The sequence below is a fragment of the Sphaerodactylus townsendi genome, linkage group LG02 (genome assembly GCF_021028975.2).
Source record: "Sphaerodactylus townsendi isolate TG3544 linkage group LG02, MPM_Stown_v2.3, whole genome shotgun sequence".
Taxonomy (NCBI): Eukaryota; Metazoa; Chordata; class Lepidosauria; order Squamata; family Sphaerodactylidae; genus Sphaerodactylus; species Sphaerodactylus townsendi.
The window spans coordinates 58223903-58246669 of record NC_059426.1 but is presented as its reverse complement, the minus strand read 5'-3'; the positions used below and the strand labels follow the sequence as shown (position 1 = coordinate 58246669).

The following is a 22767-nucleotide window of genomic DNA, read 5'->3' as shown; positions in this document are numbered from 1 at the left end:
GTGAATTCTGGGGAGCTATACAAACGACTGAAGCCTCACTTCTCCTAACCCCTAGCAATCCCATTCAGCTTACTCTTCTTCCTTGCAAATGCACATGAACAGTGAACGGCAAAGGTCAGGCTCCTGCTCAGATGTACTTGGAAAGAGAAAAGCATTAGTATGCATACATGTAAGTCATTTCTAACCAACACAGGATGTATAAATTTTGGGCAAAACTATTAGAAAGAGAGTACAAAATGTCTCATAGAAAACAACCCCAAGAGATTAATGGATTGTTCGTAGAAATACTGTCACACCTTAACCTTATTAGTAATTAAACTTAAATATCCACTACATTTTATGTAACTAACAATGGTACAAGTTGCTAAGGGGCACCTGGCCTGCCAATTTTTATTTATTTATTTATTACTTAGATTTATATCCCGTCCTACCCCCAAAGGGCTCAGGGTGTCAACAACAATAAAAACTATTACAATGAAACAGAAAAAATCTTAATAAACAATTTAAAACAGTATAACAATTTTAAACAGTATAAAAGCTCAAAAACAGATGGCGACTTTCACTAACTTTACCCACCACCGCCCCCCGGAAGCCAAAACAAATGACAAGCAGATGAAACTGATGGTAAAAAACCGGCTGGCCTACAAAAAAGCCTGGCGGAACAGCTCTGTCTTGCAGGCCCTGCGGAAGCCACTTAAATCCTGCAAAGCCCAAATCTCAGACAGGAGCATGTTCCACCAGGTGGGGGCCAGGACTGAAAAGGTCCTGGCCCTTGTCAAGGCCAGCCAGATGGTTTTGGGGCCAGGGACTACCAGAATATTTCCCCTCAGAGGAGCGGAGGGGCCTGCTTGGGCAATATGGGCATCCTATGTTCTTTTGCCTTTTACTACAGTTTGATCTGCAGACAATACTAAGCCATGAAAAGAGTCATCTACTGATTTTTGCAGATCAGGCTGCTCATATAGGCACAAGGACAGGACACATTTTCTGGTCTTTTGGTATCTGAACGAGCGAGCAAATCCCCTCTCCGCTACCAAACTGCACCCATCAATTTAAGTATTCTTTTTGGTGTGGAAATAGGCAGCTGTTATGGTTTGCCCACAGTTCCCCAAAATTGTCATTTTCAGTCCATTAGAGAAGGGACACCACCACCCAGGCACAGGTTTATCATCAATGAGAACTAGGCCTCAGATGGAACACAACACTCCCATGAAGAACAGCAACAGGCAAGTGTAAAATGACACTGGACACTGCATACATCCACAGTGGCCCATTCTCTTGGTTTAATTGCTGCCATAGAGGTTGAGACTACACATCTGTAATTTCCACTTTGTGAAGGAAGCCAGAAAGTTTTGTGTAAAATATATCTAGTCACATCAGTCCCCCAGTGAAGTCCTTCCTACTATCATTATAATCTGTTCCAGGAGCTGGCCATGAGAAAAGCACATTTCAAAGCCACATATGAAGCATTCTACCAAATGTATTTCGTGCTGTCTCTCAATGGCAAATTTACCGTGGCACCATTTTTCAACTGGTTAGGCTGCCTCTGATAAGCATGCAATTTTTCAAGATCTATTGGTTTTTTAATTATGCCTGTCAGCTCAGTATAGCTGAGAGGAGTGTTAACTTTACAGGTGGAAACAAACAGAAGATGCTTAAATTATCTAATTCTACTGTAATTAGAGGCTGTCAACACACCAAAAAAAGTCCCAAGTTATACCCCCCAACTTCAACCTTAGATGTGAACTGACATCACATCAAGATTTCAACAGATATTATTTCTAAAAATAGTCACCTGAATGCATTTGCTTTTGGCCTATAAGAGACAAATCTGAATCCCCCAAATTTTTCAGGTTAGGCTTGGAACAGTTTTCCAAGAGCTAAAGGCACTTTAAAAAATGAATGTGTATACATATCTACACATTTTCATCTCCGATAAACAGGTTTTTAATTTTTTTTCAGTTTCTTCAAAACTGTTTTGAACTGTAGCTCCATTGGAACGAAGAAATTGTTATGTATACACCACAGAAAGTTGAATTTCTTTCAAATCAGTATCAACCTTCTTAGAAACATCTGTCTATCTCTTTCTCTCTCACACACACCTTATAGTTCCCCACTGCATTGGCAAGAAAAGCAAAACTGCATATTGAGTAGACCTCTTCTTCTCCAGATTACGACCTTCTGATCTTGAGGCATATTTCAGTGTCTTCTAATCTTTTTGACTGACAGTTAAGTTTCTTTATAATTTGCCAATCCATCTTTTCCAATACAATACTTCCTGAATGATCTCGGATATTTATTTAGCTATAATGGTACTGTAGTGCATCACCAAGCCAAAAACAGAAATGTGCAGCACAAACACTGGATCCTAGAGTTTTTATTAACAAGAGTTTTCATTAAGGACCCAAACAACTACTGCCCAGTCAGCCTGACATCAATACCAGGAAAGATTCTAGAGCAGATCATTAAAGAGACAGTTTTTAAGAACTTGGAAAGGAATAATGTGATCACTGAAAATCAACATGGGTTTCTCAAAAACAAGTAATGCCAGACTAATCTTATCTCATTTTTTGATAGAGTTACAAACTTGGTACATGAAGGGAACGCTGTGGAAGTAGAATATCTTGATTTTAGTAAGGCCTTTGACAAGGTGCCCCATGATATTCTTGTGAGTAAGCTGGAAAGATGTGGACTGGACAACAGAACTGGTATATGGATTTGTAATTTTTGATGTGATTTTTGATGTGAGGCAGCTTTTGGACACATCATCTACCCCTTGCCACCAAACATAGTACAATCTCTTCAGGAATGTAAAATGTGTTTTTGTTGACTGAGAAAATAGTCTGCCTGAGATATAAATGAAGAGAATAAAGGACCATTCAGAAACAAGCCTCTGTCTGTCTCACCATATCTGGGGAAAACTCTTAGGACAAACAACCTCAATGTGTGTGATCGTAATTAAATATTACTAGATGTAAGGGGGGGAAATTATGTATAGTTTAAAAGACTGAAAATCACCCACATAATCCAATATAATTATTTGAGAGAAGAAGAAGAAAGCATCTTCCAGCTTCTGTCTGACTCACCATATCTTGGGAATATTCTTAGGCCACACAAACCCAATTTGCATAAATATAATGAAATAGTATTAGATGGGAAGAAAATGGCAGCAAAAATCATGTATAGTTAAAATAAGCCTCAAAATCGCCCACATAATCCATTACAATTATTTGAGAGAATAAAAAACATGACACGAACTAGAAGCAGGGCGTTATCTGATGAGCTTTTTAAGTGGCCGGCAGTTTCACACTACAGCAAGCAAGTTCTGTTCACTCCCATGGATAGGAAACCTCTGTAAAAATAAGGATATTATGCGTAATTACTTTTTCAAAATTAAGACGGGTTTCCCCCCACACTGCTAGCTCTTAAATTCTCCCCAGTGTTTCTATGAATACACATGGGTGTTTTGAAAACTGAGTGAAAAATTACTATTAAGATGCCCTTATCGCTTATCAAATCAGGTGCCAGATTTGCACTTTTCAAACCAAGCCTGACATTTAGAGGTCTATGATGTAAAATATAATGGCCAGGATTTAATGACACTTGCTGGTTGCACACTGGGGTTGTTTTCCTCTCTCCTTGACAGCCAGCATGGTGTAATGGTTAAGAGCAGTGGATGCTAATCTGGAGAATTAGGTTTAATTCTCCACTCTTCCACATGAAGCCTACTGGGTGGCCTTGGGCTACTGTCTGTTCTATCTCCGTCCCACCTACCTCACAAGTTGCCTCTGTGGGGAGAGAAAGAGATTGTGATTGTAAGAGCCAAATGGGGGGGGGGTGAATCCCCCACTGGATGCAACATGGGTTTGTGTTGACTGGAGTGTCTACCCTTCCCTGGGACGTAGTTTTGAAAAAGTTGCCCAAGGCATCGCACCACCCCCAGCTGTGCCCAGTCCCTGACCAAACCACCCCGCCATGCCCCCTCGCAAAAAATAATAATCAGTGTTAGGCCCATTAATATTCAGCAAACCTTTCTTCAAGCTGAGTGCACCAAACCTGGCAAGACACTGAGGGGAGGGACAAAGCCAGGGAGAACGAGTTCCGTTCTGGCCTTGTCTCCATTCACAGTGTCTTGCCAGCCTCAGCACCACTCAGATGGAGGAAAGTAAGGTGAATATTAAAGGCACGGTTCCTTTAAAATCCTGCTAACTCTCCTCCATGTGAGTGCCGCTGTGCTGAGGCAAGCAAGACATTGAGGGCAGAGACAAGGCCAGGGAAAGAGCGCATTCTCCCTGGCCTTGTCCCTGCCCCCAGTCTTACTGGCCTTGGCATGCTTGGCTTGAAGAAAATTTTGAATTTTAAAGGGATTGTCTGGACTTGCCCACGCCTAATATCTGCCTTGCAAAATACCTGCCTCACACTCTTCCTAAAGGGATTAAGATAAAACAATGCCTCTGCCTTGGACAGCATTTCCATCTCCTGGACTATCCACACTACTAAAGGAAAGGCCTGGTTAATATATTTGCCCCAAGTGTTTTTGCCAGTATTGTACTAACTGAAAACTTCTTCCTCTGACTAATATCTCTCTAATGACCACCATATTTACATTCTTATTGTTTTGCAGGCATGATTAAGACACTCATTGGCCTAGTCCAGTGATAGCGAACCTTTTTGAGACCAAGTGCCCAAATTGCAACCCAAAACCCACTTATTCATCGCAAAGTGCCAACACGGCAATTTAACCTGAATGCTGAGGTGTTAGTTCATAAAAAACGGTTGGCTCCGAGGCGTGCGTTACTCAGGAGTAAGCTTGGTGGTAGTCGGTGGCTTTGCTTTGGAGCAACTGTGCAACTCTTCCAACAGATGAATCACGACCCTAGGAGGGTTTACTCAGAAGCAAGCCCCATTGCCAGCAACCAAGCTTACTCCCAGGTAAAGGATTGCACTTTAGTTGCATGAAAATTTGTGGATTGCATGAAAGGGATTGCATGAAAATCAGTGGCGTTTAACAGAGCTTAACAGGGTTACCTACACTTCTTCCCCAAAACTAGGTCTTAGGTTTAATGCTAATAATCGAGCCCAGCGTGCCCACAGAGAGGGTGCTGAGTGCCACCTCTGGCACCCGTGCCATAGATTCGCCACCACTGGCCTAGTCCATTAAGGTTAAGGGTCAAGCATTAGTTTTGATTACTTCACCCATCAACTTGCCACTCAAGTTGATCACCCCTCGCTTTTCTTTCCCCAGAAAGGTGTGCGTGGAGAAAGAGCCCCCTCCTGCCCTCCCAAGATTCTCCTCTGATCCCCTCCAGTGGAGAGGGCACCCACATCTCTGGGGAGGTGCTGCAGTGCTCCATGGCACCCGCACCCAAAAGTGTGGATGCCTGAACTGTTCATCTGGCATGGAATTGCATAATGTTGAGGGAGGGGACATTCCAGGAGCTGGCCCAGGGGTGGAGCCAACTGCAGACGGCTTCCACTGGGCTTTCAGCCCCAGAATGATGACGTGGCTGGCCTTGAACTTGTGTCACGATTTTTGTTGTGCAAGTTCCTTTCCCCTGCGGGGTTTCTTGGGAGCAAAAAGATGTTTGCAGGTATCCTCCTACCTGTGCCACTGGGGAACCTGATAGGAGGAGGCACATCTGCAATGCAGCCACACCTTCCTCAATTACCATACTCCCCTGCCTCTATCTGGATGGGGCTGCCCGCCACCTTGAGATTCCTTAAGGTAGAGAAAAGCAACATATAAAAACCACCTCCTCTTTTTCTTCTTCCCAGCATTAGTATCTCAAAACCTTCCTCTTAAGCACATAGACCTATCAGAGCAGCACTGCGTAAAGCACAAGGACCACTCCCACAAGAAAATCCCTCCCACAAACATGCACCAAAATATATTCCACTCACAGATAAGTCTCAGAGCTTGGATCCCAGATACTATTCTTCAAAGAGCAAGCAGAAGGAACATTACATCCCAGTTATTTTATTATTTCAAAATTGTGAACATCGTTGCACTTGATCCATACCACTGCAACTATTCTCAGTCACAGACTGAAGGAAGCACATTATATTCAGACCTTGGCAAATTAACTTGCTCCAGCTTTTCTCAGTGGTACCATCATTATTGAGAAAATTGTGTCCAAATGCAGAATCAATAAATATGAAGAAGAAATTTAAAGAAAACAAAGTGCTGCTAACATTGCGGGCCTATAATGGACTCATAATTCTCAAAGGCAATGCAGAGATGCCCGAGTTCACAAGGTAACTCATAGATACAGAGGAACAAATAGCTCATTCCAAACGTATGATAATTCAGTATTTCAAAAGACACATTACAAGGAACAAAACACTTTTGCAATGCATTTTTTTTAACATCGAGCCATAAGTAAATATAGAATAGAGCTAGTAAGATAACCTCCCAAGAAAGATATCCTGAAAGTTATGCGCAAAAGACTTAAACCTAATAAAACATCAGTTTTTTTTCTGAATTCAAAAACGACCCAACAGCTTCGTAAAACCACTTTGTCATTTTCTGCAAAAGTTCCAGATAGGGTGAGGAGAATCACGTAATACCTGCTTAGCAAATGATTAATAAATCCACACCCTAGCAACCAAAAGGTAATACTGCATATGTTAAATGCTGTCAAGTCGCTTCTGACTCATGGAAACCCTATGAATCAATGTCCTTCCAAACGTGCTATTGTTAATAGCCTCGCTTGGATCTTACAAACGGAGGGCTGTGGTTTCCTTTATAGAGTCAATTCATCTCATGTTGGGATCTTCCTTTTTTCCTGCTGCCTTATTATTGTCTTTTCCAGTTGACTCTTGCTTTCTCATAATATAAATAAAGTACAACAGCCTCGGTTTAGTTATTTTAGCTTCTAGGGACTGTTCAGGCTTGAACCCACATATTTGGGGGTTTGGTTTCTTGGAGGTCCACAGTATCCATAACATTCTCTTCCATATTTCAAAGGAATCTACTTTCTTTCTATTAGCATTCTTAATTGTCCAGCTTTCACACTCATACATAGTAATAGGGAATATTACAGCATGAATTAGCTCGATCTTGGTTGCCAGTGACATATCCTTATACTCTTCTAGCTCCTGCATAGCTGCCCTTCCTAGTCTCAATCTCCTGATTTCTTTGTTGCAGTCTCCCTTTTGGTTGATGATGGAGCCAAGGAATAGAGTGACTTCAACATTCTCCACCATAAAACTGAGTAGTCATTACTTTTGTCTTCTTCATATTCAGCTGTAGTCCTGCTTTGGTACTTCCTCCTTCACCTTCCAGCAATAGTTGTCTCAAATCTTCTCTCATTTTCTGCCAGTAATGCAGTGGCATAGGAGATTAAGAGCTTGTGTATCTAATCTGGAGGAACTGCGTTTGATTCCCAGCTCTGCCGCCTGAGCTGTGGAGGCTTATCTGGGGAATTCAGATTAGCCTGTGCACTCCCACACACGTCAGCTGGGTGACCTTGGACTAGTCACAGCTTCTCAGAGCTCTCTCAGCCCCACCCACCTCACAGAGTGTTTGTTGTGAGGGGGGGAAGGGCAAGGAGTAAGCCCCTTTGAGTCTCCTGCAGGAGAGAAAGGGGGGATATAAATCCAAACTCTTCTTCTTCATCATCAGCATATATCAAATTATTAATGTTCCTCTTCCCAATTTTCACTCAACCTTCATCAAAATCTAATTCACCTTTCCTTATATGTTCTACATACAGACTGAAGAGATTTGGAGATGGAACAAATTTGACAACTGGAAACCATTCAGTTTCTCATTCTGTCCTAACATTAATCTCTTGGGGTCCAGAGGTACAGGTGCACATATCAAAACAATGAGATGTTGAGATACGCCCATTTCTTTTAAATCCAATCATAGCTCCTCATGATCCAAATAGTCAAAAGCTGTAATCTATGAAACACAAGCTGATTTTCTTCTGAAATTCTCTTATGCTCCAGTAACCAACATAAATTTGCAATATGGTCTCTGGTGCCTCTTCCTTTTCTGAATTCAGCTAAAACATCACATATTTCTCATTCAGTACATGGCAACAATCTTTGTTGTAAGATTTTGAGCATCACTCACCACTTCATTAAATTTCCGAATAAAGCGTTAGTTTAATTATCTACATAAATCAGCTTTTGGCACAAGATCAAAGCATGTCAGCAGATTTGTGAAGTATGGCCTATCTGCCCTGACATAAATATAAAGCAACAGATGTATGACAACCAAAAAACTCTGGCTCTCAGGGCCAGATCTAGGGGCGCGAGAAGGGCAGACTATTCAAGACAGAGAGGGGGCAGCAGTGGGAGGTGGGATAAGCTCAACTGCTTTGAAAAAAGGGGTCATTCTGCAGCATGCATACCCTGTTCTCCTGATTAGGCTGGTGCTAGGAGGTGGAGAAGTCTCAACTGCACAGTAGAGATGGCTCATACTGCAGCTCATGCACCCCATTCCCTCGATTAGGCTGCTGCTAGGAAGTGGGGGGAAGTTAACTGCCCCACAGAGATGTCTCATTCTGCAGTATGCTCCCCATTCCCCTGATTAGGTATCTGCTAGAAGGTGGGAGGAAGGGAGAGAGAGGGAGAGGGAGGAAGACCCCATGACAGGGGCACTGCAGTCATTGATAAGGCAAGACTATGGTAATAGAAGAGGAGGGGAGCTAAAAGTTCCTGAGGAGATGTTCTATCAAGGTCTGTGCAGCTGGGGACACAGACCCTGAGGTAGCCAGCATGTAGTAGTAGTTAAGAGCAGGTGCCCTCTAATTTGGAGAACTGGGTTTGATTCCACGCTCTGCAACTTGAGCTGCGGAGGCTTATTTGGGGAACCAGATTAGCTTGTGCTATGCCAGCTGGGGGACCTTGGGCTAGTCACAGTTCTTTGGAGCTTTCTCAGTCCCACCTACCTCACCGGATGTTTGTGTGGGGGGCTGTGTGAAGAGGGGATATAAATCCAAATTCCTCTTTCTTCTTCTTCCTTGGCCTCGCTAATCTCACTCCTTCCTCTGGCCGAGGCTGACTCCACTCTTGCACCTGCAGGACCTTCTAATTCCTTGTCTACCCCCTCCCCCTTTCAAGGACTGCACAGGATAGGATTTGGGCATGCAAGACTTCTGAGTGGGATTGGGGTGCATTCTAAACACTCACAGGGCTGATGATCATTAACAGTTTAAATGCCTGATACACACCCTCCTTCCCAGCCCCTGCCTGGAGCTCTGCTGAGACACAGCCAGGTGCCCAGTAGGGTAGAAGAGAAGAAGATAGGCTCTCCTCTTGCCAATCCCCCTTGCCACTTTAAACTGGGAGCTGTGTTAGGCTTGCTTTGCCAAAGGACGTGCCCCCTCATTTGATAGGCTTGGCCTTCCACAAAGAGCCTGATTTTACACCTTGGGGAAAAGGCGAGGGAGGGGACAGAGGGCCTGTTCGCATGCATTATGTACAACAGTTCACTTCTGACTTATTAATAAATGATCTCCAAAACATCATCTCATTAAAAGCCTTGTTCAGGCCACGTAAACCAAGGGCCATGGCATCTTTCATGGTGTCAATCCATCTCATGGTGGATTTTCCTCTTTTTCTACTATCTTCAACGTTTCCTAGAATTACAGTCTTTTCCAGCAAGTCTTTTCCAGTGACTGAAGTACAGTAATTTCAGTGTAGTCATTTTAGCTTGTAGCAGAATAACTTCAAGATAAAGTTTTTCTTGGGCTGTACTTTATCAGGCTGAGAAGGAGCATGAGATGTGTTTGGTGTTTCCCCTTGTCAAAATTATGTGCGCTTTATTTTTTAAAAATATCCAGGAAAAGGCTAGGCTACAAAACTTTCTTGCAGAATTTGGTTTTAAGTGTGCAGAGAGGTTGAGGGGCTATTCAGTCACTATAGGTAGATATAATAATGTTAAAATGTAATCATTCATAAGAAGTTCATAGAGGCCAACATAATTTATTACCTCATTTAAAATAGTTGTTCATTATATATGCATATAATCAACTTATATAAAGAAAATTCTATTACATAAAAGGGGTGTCATTTTATACTTTTGTCCCCTTAAAAAGAAATGCAGATCTGGCCCTGATTGCTTGTCTACTTCCAAGGCCTAGCACAGAAAGCTGATGATGTGGGAAAACTGTTCCTGTACCTGTTCAGATTGCAGGTGGCAGACTGCATGATAGAACACAAACTGTTTGACTTCCTACCTACAGGAAAGGAGATGACAGGCCAAAAAGGGTAAGCCTAGATGGTCTTTTCATGGGACACGTCACATAAACACAGCTTCCTTTCCTGCAGTCTGATGCAGTACACTCTAGGAACAGTTTTATCATGCAGACGGCTGCGTATGTAGATTGGGCCTGAATGTGGAGGACACTCTGTTCACATTGACTATGGCTCACTTAAGCTCCATCAGCTCATTTTGATGAGGAAATAAATGAGGCATCACAGCAACATTTTAATTTTTCTTGCAGAAAACTACTTACCGGTAAGTGTCCAAATTTATCACTGAATTTAGGCTCCGTTCACATCTACTGCTGTGTAAACTCAATACACTTCAATTTATGTCACACAAGCCCCACCGAAATAACTGTCCTCAAGCTGCCTTTGCCTATTCCCAATGGATAACAAGGTTAAGTATTTTCCAATTGCCACCTGATTCACGGCTTCTCCTTTGTCTTGCTTGCCCACCAATAATCACACAAAACAGACGTGAGAGGCACAAAACCATGATGATGTGCACATCTCTCTCTCAAGAGTTTTTTTCTGAAAACAATCCATTGTAAAAACAAAACAGGAAATTGGCCCAAATCAGGTCTTAACCGTGAATCCTTGAGGCTAACTCATACAAGCACATTGATTCTTCACTGGACACAGTCACAAATAACAACTTGCTTATGAAAATACAGATCTTTATGATATCCAATTTAATATCAAACAATATTTTTCAATGTAGACCATTCAAACATTCAACTGAGTCTTCTTCACCCTCGCCTGGAAGATGATTTTTTTTTCACAGAACTTCAGGTAGGGTCCTTGTTTGCAGACAACAGAACCTGAAGCAAGTGAAAACTAGCAAAAATAAACCACTCAATGGAGATACAAACCCAAGGTTCAACCAATGCAATAACCTCTGTACCCGTAAGAAGGGACACTATCAGAACATCCAGCAGCTGAAAGGGCTCATTCATCCAAACATCCTCCAATATGATATATGCAGCAATGTACCAGTAATAACTTTCTGTCATTTAATTAGGAGAACTAGATAAACTCTACAAAGGAGAATAAATGGACGTAAATCAGACATTAAAAGTAGAAATGTTCAGAAACCCGTGGGGAACATTTCAATCTCTATGTTCAATGACAGACATTAAAATTGCAGAGCTTGAGCAGAGTTTCAAAAGGTGACTGTATCAAGAAGCTGCCAAGTTGGAATTCACATGAAGATGTGATACCTTATACTCAGTAGGGAGTTGAAGTTATTGGAGCTCTATAAAAAGGAACAGACCCTCTTTTCCAGTCTTTTTACCCAAGGAGTTCAACATTCTCACCTCCCCACTTCTACTACAATGCAGGTGTCATCCAAAGCTGCTTTAGGGGTCTCTTTGGGCTACTGTATGGGAGAGAGATAAGAAAATCATGCTCTAAAGGCAAAATTCATTCTGTCCACAGAAACACTCTGGTGGATCCATGCCTACTGTACACCACTCAGATGCCTTGCTGTTTCGTCAACAGGTAAGAATAGTCCATCTAGGATGATATTTACTAGATATTGCTTTGTGTTGTTATGTAACACTTGGGAAACTTCTGACTTCTCTTTGAAATAGCTCCCACCCACCCACTTGCACAGCTTTCAGATGTTTGTAGCTTAGGGTGGTAAGTAATAATAAAAATTTATTGTGTACGGCAAAAGTCTGTTACAATCTTAATTTAATTCTTAAAGGGTTAGGAAGTTAATAATAAAAACAGATTATATGAAAATTAATAAGGATCAAAAGAGAGCCTGGCCTCAAAACACAAATTAGGCCCCAAGCACGACTTTCGCACGAATTCTCATGGCAACCAATGCAAACAATGAAGTTATGCCGGTGCATGCAGATCTACAAAGGCTAGAAGAAAAATAATTTTCTCCACTACTGGACCTGGGCCAAGGTTGGCTAAGGAATCAAGGTTTGCCTCCTGATCAAACCAAACCATGAGGAAAAATTGGAGATGGATGTGGCATACTTAGCAAAGGCAGGACCCTAAAAGTTCAGAACCATCCAGGATAATGCCCTGGGAATTAGCTGGTAAAGAACACTGATGAAGAATCATGTTGTAGCCAGAAACAGAGGCAGAATATTGCAGGGTGAGGCATTGCCTCGAGAGATGGCCAGCGGACTATTCTTGTGCTTAAGAATAGCAGTGCTTAAGAATTAACAACGCAGCAGTGGTGTAGTGGCTAAGAGCAGGTGCATTCTAATCTGGAGGAACCGGGTTTGATTCCCCGCTCTGCCGCTTGAGCTGTGGAGGCTTATCTGGGGAATTCAGATTAGCCTGTGCATTCCCACACAAGCCAGCTAGGTGACCTTGGGCTAGTCACAGCTTTTTGGAACTCTCTCAGCCCCACCTACTTCCCAGGGTGTTTGTTGTGAGGGGGGAAGGGCAAGGAGATTGTAAGCCCCTTTGAGACTCCTACAGGAGAGAAAGGGGGGATATAAATCCAAACTCTCTTCTCTTAAGCAATTAGTTAATCAAGGCAACATACACATGTACCCTAATAGAGAGGAAGCCAAGTTCAGCTCTCAGAAGGGACCCATGCTAAGCCAAAATCTTCCTTAAAAAGACATATTGGGCAGTCTCCATGTATACCTTGATTCCATCATTACAGCACTGTATAAGAACTGTGCCATACCCTTGGTTTGGAGCAATTTCAGAACAGTAGCAATCAAAAATAGACACGTAAAATTGCTGCACTAATCAATGGGGATATCAACATGCCATTGAAATTTACAAGGCCTTTTCCCTCAAACCATCATCATACTTAAAACTTCATCTTTGCAGAAATTGCTACATTTAGATAACACTTAAATCAAAGTGGGTAAGAGACAGCAGGAACAGGTCATCTGCATGTATGAGGAGGGGCATTTTTTGTGCCATCAAATCACAGCTGATTTGTGGCAACCCTATGGGGTTTTCTAGGCAAGAGACATTTGGAGGTGATTTGCCATTGCCTGCCTCCACATCACACCCCTGGTATTTCTTGGAGGCTGCCCCAGCTTGCTTTGCAATGTAGTCTGTGAATAGCCATCTGCAGAAAATAAAAAAGGCAGAGAATCAAGTTAAAATTCATGTCTGGGATAGTACTGTCTACCTTGAGGGAAGGATATAATGTTGATGTTTGCCACATTCCAGTGGTAAAGCTTGCACTGACTCGCAACGTACAGGATCAGGGGTTTGCTTGCCGCAGAGCTGGGTTTTTTGCTCAGAGGGACTGGAAACAAATTAACAACAGGTACTGTGTTTGAAATTCCAGCCAGCCTTTGTGGACCAGAATGCAGTCCTCGCACCATGATAAATGATAACCGTAAGGGCACCACACCACACTGCAATACCTTTGAGAGGCACCTGGGTAGTAAATCAGGATAATGAAAATTAGAATGCTATATAGCTTCAAAGACTTGCAAGAGCCTATATACTGCTTAAGGCCTTTGCTTTCGGAGCCTACCAACACAAATTTCTGCAATTTATATCTAGTTCCATGAACCATCTAGTTTCAAATTTCTTTGAAACAAGAATCAGACCAGACCACTGGACTTAAGAATAGGGAGGGGCTAGGGTTCTGTGAAAAAGCCTGTGCTTGGTATCCAGAAGGTCCCAGACATTGCTGGCATCTCCAAGTGAAAAGGACTAGGGAGTAGGGTTGTGAAAGACCTCTGCTGGAGATGCTGAAGAGCCAGGGCCAGTCTGAGTAGAGAATACTAACCCTGTTGAACCAATGGTCTGATTCAGTATAAGTCTCCTTCATGTGTTCATGTGATAGACTTAGGAGGCTTGGCTCCAAATCCTAATGTGTCTCATTGTGTTTCCTGTCCATAACACAGGAAACTTTGTCATATCCATATTCTTGTTGTCGAATGAAATAAGGGGAAAAGATAAGCCTTTGTACTCATGAAATTTTTTAGAAATAACAATTGCAAGATTACACGAACATAATGACACAGGTTGTGCAAACAACATACACTCAATCTTCCTCGGCTTGTTCCAAAAGTTGTCCCTGAATTGGAATCAGCACATCTCCCAAGCAGGAAAACCTGAAACTGGTATTTCCAACATGATGATGTAAGGTTCTTGCATTTCCATTTTTTGCACAAAAGATCCAAAGTCTTCATTTTCCACAGGAAGGTAATACAAACTGCACTGAAAAAGATTCAGGAACTGTTAGGGTAATTCTTACCACATAAAAGAACCTGTAAGGATCAAACTTACAGCCCAATCCAGGGGGGGGGGGCAGAAGTGGCATTAGAGAGTGGCACGTTTGCCCCCTCCACCAGGACGGACCCATACGTAGGCACTGCTGGGGAGCTACACTGGTGTCCAACCAATGCCAACAGGGAGGAGGGGGATTGGGGCATTTCTGGGGGTGGAGTTGACTTTAGTTGGCTTCCACCAGCATTCCAGCCTGAGAACGCTGCCCTTTGAGCCTGCAGACTTACACCACACAAAAATAAGGAATAAGCCTATTTCTCCAATGGCGTGATTCAGGCTGTAGGAGAGTTTTTTTATTTCTCTCCTTTCCACACCATTCCAATCACCTTTGGTAGCACTGCAGCACCTCCTCCATCACACTGTACCCAGCCACATCAGTGCTCCCCACATCTGGATTGAACTGTTAGACATGACAGCATTCATGGGTCCAACACATGGATACCACCACCAATTTAGAGTGATTTAAAAATGTCACAAGGTTTGGGTCTACAGTGCAGGTGCTCTTGTTCCCCTGAGCCTTTTCAAATGCCAAAACTGCTATGTGACTGCAGCCACTTTGGCACTTGAAAAGAATAATTAACGGTATTACAAAGGTTAATATCACCATTATGTCAGCAAACACTTAAGGTTACCACCAAGTATGCCAAGCAGAATTGGGTTCACTCTATGGAGCCATACCGAATCGGTATGAATTCAGTGCTGGTCTCCCACTTCTAGGTCTCCTACCTAGGACTTATGCACTGTAATGTAATAATTAGCAGCTTCTGGGACAGTCTGTGATAATGATAACTATTTTATTTATTTACTTTATTTATGTCCCTTTTTCTCCAAAGGGGACCAAAGTTTGTCTGCATAGTGCCTCTCTTTACTGCTTATCTTTATAACAACCACCCTATGGGGTAGGTTAGGCTGAGTGTGACTGGCCCAAAATTCACTCAGCAAGCTTCCACAGCAGGCAGGAATTCAAACCTGATTCTCCCAGATCCTAGTGTGACACTCTAATTACTGCACCACACTGGCTCTCGTGAATAAACTCTGGAATGAACAACAAATTAGACTTTGGAGATTTGAAAAAAAAATGCTCTGTTCGTGCAAATAGCACATCAGAAGAACAAGGGTCTTCTCAATCCTTCTATTGTCCAAATTATGCCTAAGAAATGTGTAGCTGACTTTTGGTAACCCCTGTGTGTTTTCAAGGCAGGAGGCTAACAGAAGTGGTTTGCCATTGCCACCTTCTGCATAATAACCCTGGTATTCCTTGGTGGTCTCCCATCCAAGTATTAACTAGGGCTGACCTGGCTTAACTTGTGAGATCTGGCAAGGTTAGCCTGGACCAGGGATTTGCAACCTGCGGCTATCCAGATGTTCATGGACTACAATTCCCATCAGCCCCTGCCAGCATGGCCAATTGGGCTGATAGGATTTGTAGTCCATGAACATCTGGAGAGCCGCAGGTTGCAGACCCCTGGCCTGGACCATCCAAGTCAGGGAAAGTAAATCAAACCTGTTGATTTCTTATAATAAAATATCAATTAAATAGGTATCTTCAGTTTAAGTTCAACCATAGCTTTTAAATTCAACTCATGACAAATGTTTCCATCACTGAAGTCTGATTCTCAAGCAAGTCAGTAGAATAAATTAGAATCACACTTGCCGGAAACGAATGGGCTTTGGATCAGACGGGTATAAAGGAACTCAAAATAAGCATCAGATAAAAATTAAAGGCATACTATCAATTTAAATTCAAATATGTATTTTTATTTCACTAAAAACAAAACTTAAAAAATGAAAGCAGATCACCTGTATTGACTTAGGATCTCTTTTTCAGGATGTGAAATCTAAAAACATATTTCTGTAAATATTTTGAAAAGCTATTGTCTCTCTATCTCTATTTGGGGGAAAACCATACAATACAGCTGATCCAAAGTTTACCAAAGTTCAGTATAAAGTATGCAACAGTATAGATGTACTTTCATATATTTTTGTTATCCACCCCTCCCAACATTTTAAGTATTCAAGTTGTTTGTATCATTGTGTTCCTTCACAATTAGAATAGAGTCTGTTCCAACTTTGTTGGAAAGGAGGGAGTTAAATATTTTAATGCACTTTGAGAGAGAGAGAAAATTCTGTGTGCCTGATCAATAACATCCTGCTAGGCTGAATTAAATGAGTTCTCAAAAGAAGCAAAGGACAAAAAGAACAAAACGTTCATTCCTCTTTCTAATGTGAAAAGGAATGATGAAAATAATGTGAAAAATTTTTATGAACAGACCAAATGGAGGGCTTGATTCTACAATGCACTTTCACCAGAACGTTTAGGATCTGGATCACTTTAGCATATTGAAAACTGATCGGTATTGCAGGCCATTACAAATAAAGAGGATTTCAAATGGTTGCCACATGGAATCTCTCTTGGCTTAAGATATTAAGTGGGTTTTTTTTAATTAAAACTTGGCCTGAAACCATATAGTATTAATTTTAGCTCAAAACACATTCATGACACATCTAAACTTGCTATGAGCTGATGCAGCATAAGGAAACTGTCCTGTAAATTCTCTTGGATCACAACACAATACATGTCTTCCTCATACAATGTTTACTCAGATGAGCAATACAGCTAAAACAGAAAGTGTTACCTCAGTCGGATCACTCAAAAATATTAGCTAATGGTGTAGGATAGCATATATCACTCACTGTTTGAGCAAGTATATACACATGAAGTGTAAGGCACTGTTTGATGCTGCCCCCTTTTGCCAAGCAACGTCAACAGTCTAGACTCTAAAATTAAAACAAAAACCTTTTCACTGTTTTTTTCCCAGAGAAACATATACATATAAAATAATCATATAACCCTAATAGACGATACAGAAACAGGAAGGTGAAGAGAAATAAGTCACTGTTATAAAGATCTAGGGGTTACATATCTAAAACTTGGTGGCAAGATGGTACTGTCTTTTTCTCAGCAGAAAAAAATTCAGTCACTGTGCCACACACACACACACACACACACACACACACACACCCCGGTTATACTGTGGTCTCATACCTCACTGTTTCACAGATTCCCTATGGACTTCACTACAGGCTTGAACAAATTACCCCATAACAGGAACTAAATGAGCAAAGCCTGCTTCAGTCATATCTCATTACCCATACCCAGGGCTGCCGGGTACCTCCAGAGAAATGTTTCCCTTTGAATCCGTCTTCACACCACTCTGGCCCAACACCAACTTTATATAAAGCCAAATAATTTGCCAGGCGGCTCCATGGTACCCAAAAGTCAACAAGACCACTGAAATCTTGTCAGTCCCCCACCCCCAGGAACCCCTTCTCCAGTCTTGCCAGTATCAACTCTCGCATAAGATTAAGATTAACTAGGTCTAAATCTCTTCAGTGCATACATACAACCAATGTCCTTCTAAAAACTCAGAGAAAAAACACTACTGGATTCTCCACATAGAGTTCACTGCCCCAGTAAATAAGTTTCTGCAACTACAGATAATAATCTACACCAAATCTACTGCTTTAAAAAAAGTTCACCAACTACAAACATGATTCCGGTCATATGCAAGACAAAACGTTACCACATTTCATGATTCCTCTACCCTGAAGATGTTTGATTGGATGTTGAGATATGGTAAAATTCACCTAGCTACATAGCTGGAAGATACCAACAGCTGGGCAGTGATAGCGAACCTTTTTGAGACCAAGTGCCCAAATTGCAACCCAAAACCCACTTATTTATCGCAAAGTGCCAACACGGCAATTTAACCTGAATGCTGAGGTTTTAGTTCATTAAAACCGGTTGGCTCCAAGGCATGCGTTACTCAGGAGTAAGCTTGGTGGTAGTTGGTGGCTTTGCTTTGAAGCAACCGTGCAACTCTTCCAACGGATGAATCACAACCCTAGGAGGGTTTACTCAGAAGCAAGCCCCATTGCCAGCAACCGAGCTTACTCCCAGGTAAAGGATTGCACTTTAGTTCTTTGCATGAAAATCAGTAGCGTTTAACAGAGCTTAACAGGGTTACCTACACTTCTTTCCCAAAACTAGGTCTTAGGTTTAATGCTAATAATCGAGCCCAGCATGCCCACAGAGAGGGTGCTGAGTGCTACCATAGGTTCGCCACCACTGAGCTAGGGACATCAATCATTCATCTCATGCAACAACAACTAGGTGTAATTTGTAAAAAAAAAAAAAAGACTGTCAATTACACAAGCCGCAGCCAGTTCTTCCTGTACAAAAAGCTTGTATTTGGAAGTTCGGCTACTTCCAAATTTACAGAAATCATGTTCTATGAAAGCAACATTTTGACCAGGAAAACTTTGGTAGAGAACATCCTGCAGATGCTCCACTGGTCTAGCTCACCCCTTCCAACATAACTGGGTGCCTCCCCCCTCAAGAGTTCAGGAAGTTCAATCTAGGATACTTTGGGGACAAACAGTTGGGCAATTTATCCCTGTCCTTTTTATTTCAGCTCTTGCTGGGCAACATCCCTCCACTCGTAAAAGACTAAAATAAGACATATACATATACAAAGCTCTCTCCAGAATTGAACTGCCTCTCAACTACAACCCCCTCAGTAAAACTTCTCACACACAGTAAACATGAGATCCAGGAAAAGAGATGTCTTTCCAGAAATTCTGAAGTGTGAATATGGCTGCCACATTGTAATATACCTAAGATATACAAGAACATGCTTGCATACTGCCGCACTAACGCAAATGATGTATGGATGCACAAACATATGTTAGGTGTTGCCACCCCCATCTGCAAGGCACACTGGAGTGCCACAAACACAACATTACAAAGGAGGATCTCTTAAGCTCAGTCTCTCTGCTTTCAGTCACAGTGACAAACAGCCTCAAGGCTGCTTGAAGGAACGCAGTGATTAAGCAAATGCTGGGGTCCAACGAAGAACCTTGTCTTTTGTTACTTAATTCAACCTCTCCAAGTCTGTTCTTCACCAGGTTTTCTGTAGGCCCACACTGTAGACATGACACAAACACACACATACACACATGTGGAAGACAGAAGCTTTTATGAAAATTCCAAGACTTGGGACCCTACAGAGCTGTAGCATCCACTCTATCAAGTTCCATGGAACTGGGATTCTCTCAAACAAGGGATATTGCTTAGGTTCTAACAAAAAAATAAGCCTAAAATACAAGACTACTAAGCACTCTTAACAGCTTCCAGCCTACAGTAGAAAAAATAACTTCTGAACAACCCCTTTTTCTTCCTCACTCCTACTTAAATGCATATGAAGAAAGGTATGAAGAAAACAAATGTGTGCCCTTTTTCCAGTCCTCTCAAGACCTTGTTGTTGTTGTTAGCATAGGACAGGTGCTCATCTGAAGACATGCTACCTTTCCCCAACCTACTAAAGGCCTGGTAGGACAATAAATATTAAATGGACTCCCTCCTCAATAGCAGGAACCCACTGGAATTCTTTAACACTTCTCTTCTAACATACTTTTAGGCTCAATGCTTAGCCTCCAATGATGTTGCTCTGTTGCTTTGCAGAGGTTATCAATCATACACTCAGTTCTGAAAGAGGGAGGAAAAGTTTTAGTTGGAGAAGTCAGAAGGAAATAAATGCAGGATTCAAGGAGATGTTGTAAGAAGAAACAGCTATTTTAAAACCCTGAGTAATTTGGTTAAATACCAGCAGAACTGTTTGCCTCCCACCCTGCTTCCTTTCTGCAGTTTGATAAGAATAATTTTTCCTTAGCTGCCTTACAGATAAGACACACAGAGACAAAATCGTTAACTCTTCTATGAACAGCTTTGATAGGTACACTTCATCAACAATGCTGATTTTTCAAAGGTCACTGGAGCCATCAACACTCCCTTTCTTCCAGTCCCCCTCCCCCCATCACAGGCCATTGAATAACCAAATATTTAGAAAGAAAAGCAAAGAAAAACTGCAGTTCTTATTCAAACTACAGGCTCATTCAGCTGAGATTCTCTCTTTCCTGCCTGCAGGAATCAATCCCACAAATCAGTCACTGCTCACTACACAGAAGTGGGGAGGAGTAATTTGAGAAAAAGAAAGCTTCACCTTTCAATCAAAATCAGATCTTTGGGAAAGAACTTTTTTTCCCGAAAGTAAAATTTGGGATGCAGCTTTCATTCTGCACAAGAAAGTAAAGAGTTACAAAAGCTGAGATTCTGGTTTCAAACCTGAGGGGGAGATGAGGTTGTGTTTGCTTAATTGGGGGAAATGAATTTTAGAAGTCCAAGTTGCATAGAAACCTGCGCCGGCAGCTAACACTCGGCTCTGCCTACCTCCCCCACCCATCTCTCCTCAAATCAGGCAAGTTTCAAGAACAACCACCTTGTTTTGCTGCAAGACTGGAGCTGTCAGCCGGTTCAAAAGGTTCTCCCGCCAGCGCCTTGAATGAGCAACACACACCAAACGCAGCAAGTGGACCGGCTCAGAAATGGAAACCAACAACTTTTGAAATGTGTGCCTAGAGGCCAGGAAGGTCGGGGCACGTCCGGCATCTACTCAGATTTTGTTCGGAATTGGGATTTCTCCCCTCGCTGGATCTCCCCCCCACCCTTATTTCCAACAATGCATGAAACCACAGAGCCATGCAAAGCTTCCTTCCTTCCCTCTCTCTTTCCCCTCCGCTTTTGATCTTCATCAGGACGTGAGCGGAAAGTTAATGGGCCACCCCTACCACAAAGGCAAATTACCATCTGAACAAAAAAAGGGGGAGAGAGTAATATTAATATCTTTTGCTTCTCAAACGGCCCCTCAGGCATCCCACCCTGCTGGATCCCCAAGCTACCTTTTATTTTATTTTTTATTTTTGCTTCCGACACCGATTTAGGGAGAAAGAGATTTTAACAGGATCAGGCAGCGCTAAGCAAGCTCTTGGTTAATTTCTCCTCCGGAATCTGGAGTGCTGGGGAGGGAGCGACCCCAAGTCTTTTTCTAAGCCCTACCAGACTACGGGAAGGGGACCTAGAGTCCATTGCACGCCTAGACGAAAATGCCTCCCGCTAAAACAAAAAAAAATCACACACACACACCCCGCGGCCAATTCTCTGTGCTTTTGTTTCTGGCGACTAACTCCGAAGGAGAAATCGTACAATAGCCAAGCAGTGATCATCGCCGTCTCTTCCAAGTCTCCCCTTTGCTTCTCCATCCTTCATCCCCGGCACTCACGCTGTTTCTCCCACCCTCAAACTCAAGTTCCTACACTTTGCAACTTCCTCCTCCACATGGGCGGGAGGAGAGATTCAAGGCTTCCCCCTCGCCTGCCTGCCTGCCTGCCTGCCACCAATCATGGTGGAAGTTGTCGCACTTACCCTTTTGTGATGCGTGCTGGACGGCGGCGGTGCAGCCATTCACACGCTCATGATCTTGCCCGTTCCGGATACAACAGAGTGTAGAAGATCCCACCGGGAAAAAAAGCACCACTCCGCAGAAGTCCCACGATCTTGGACGCCTCTCCAACCGTCCAGGAACCCCCCACAGCAAAGCAAGCAGGATCCCCTGCAATCTGCAGCCGCCTCGGAGTTTCCACTGGAGCCTTCCAGTCTCCCCCTCTCCTTGCTAGCCCAGGCTCCTATCAGAAACGCTTCAACCCTTTTTCCACCCGAAGGGGAGGAGGAGGTGGAGACGACGGAGAGAGGGGAAGGGAAGGCGGGAGCGAGAGGGCTCAAGGGGCTGGCAATGGCAACCCCACTCCGCGCTGATGGCAACTAACCTATGCAGAGTTAACGCGGGCGCTCGGCGGAATGCGGCTCCCCACCCACAAAACAGGCGTAGGGGAGCCTTTGGCGAAAAGCAGCCGGCGCGTGTGCGGGGAGGAACAATTCCGAAGCTCTTTAAACATTCCTGACTTCGACGTTCGCCCTTTGTCTGATTTTAGCTGGGATGATGCATCTTTTGCATCAGTTGCGCTCCCCAATTACACCTTCACCTGTAGTTGTTAACGCTTCTGGTCTCTTTGAGCTGTCGTTTATAGAGCATGCCCCCCCTTTTTTTTTTACCGGGCGCGTGGATTGCTATTTTGCACCCATGCAAGACCGCGCATTGAAAGAATAACGGAGGCACACAAGGGCGATCGACGCTTGGGGTGAGCTGCGAAGGACAGAAACACAAAGAAATGGGGGAGGTGACTAGGGAATATGCATTTGATTTAACTCCTTAAGATGTGTAGCGTTATTCAAACCAGAACTGGCCGCGCGAGGGGTCCCTTCTGGGAAACCGGATTGAACTGGCGGAGGGAAGAGTGCTTAAGCGAAGAAAGGGACGGCGAGGTGAGACTGGAAATGCTGGGGAGTTGCAGCGTCTGGAA

The 22767-nt window shown here is 42.9% G+C and overlaps 1 protein-coding gene across 1 annotated transcript in view; it reads right to left on the bottom strand.

The window, feature by feature from the left end:
• The window catches only part of SEMA5B (semaphorin 5B), a 506709-nt gene extending 484168 nt beyond the window's left edge, over positions 1-22541 (bottom strand). The window contains exon 1 of the mRNA XM_048484504.1: positions 21773-22541. The gene's annotated coding sequence lies outside the window, so the exon portion shown is untranslated. The remainder of the gene's footprint in view (positions 1-21772) is intronic.
• Positions 22542-22767: the final 226 nt, after the last annotated feature.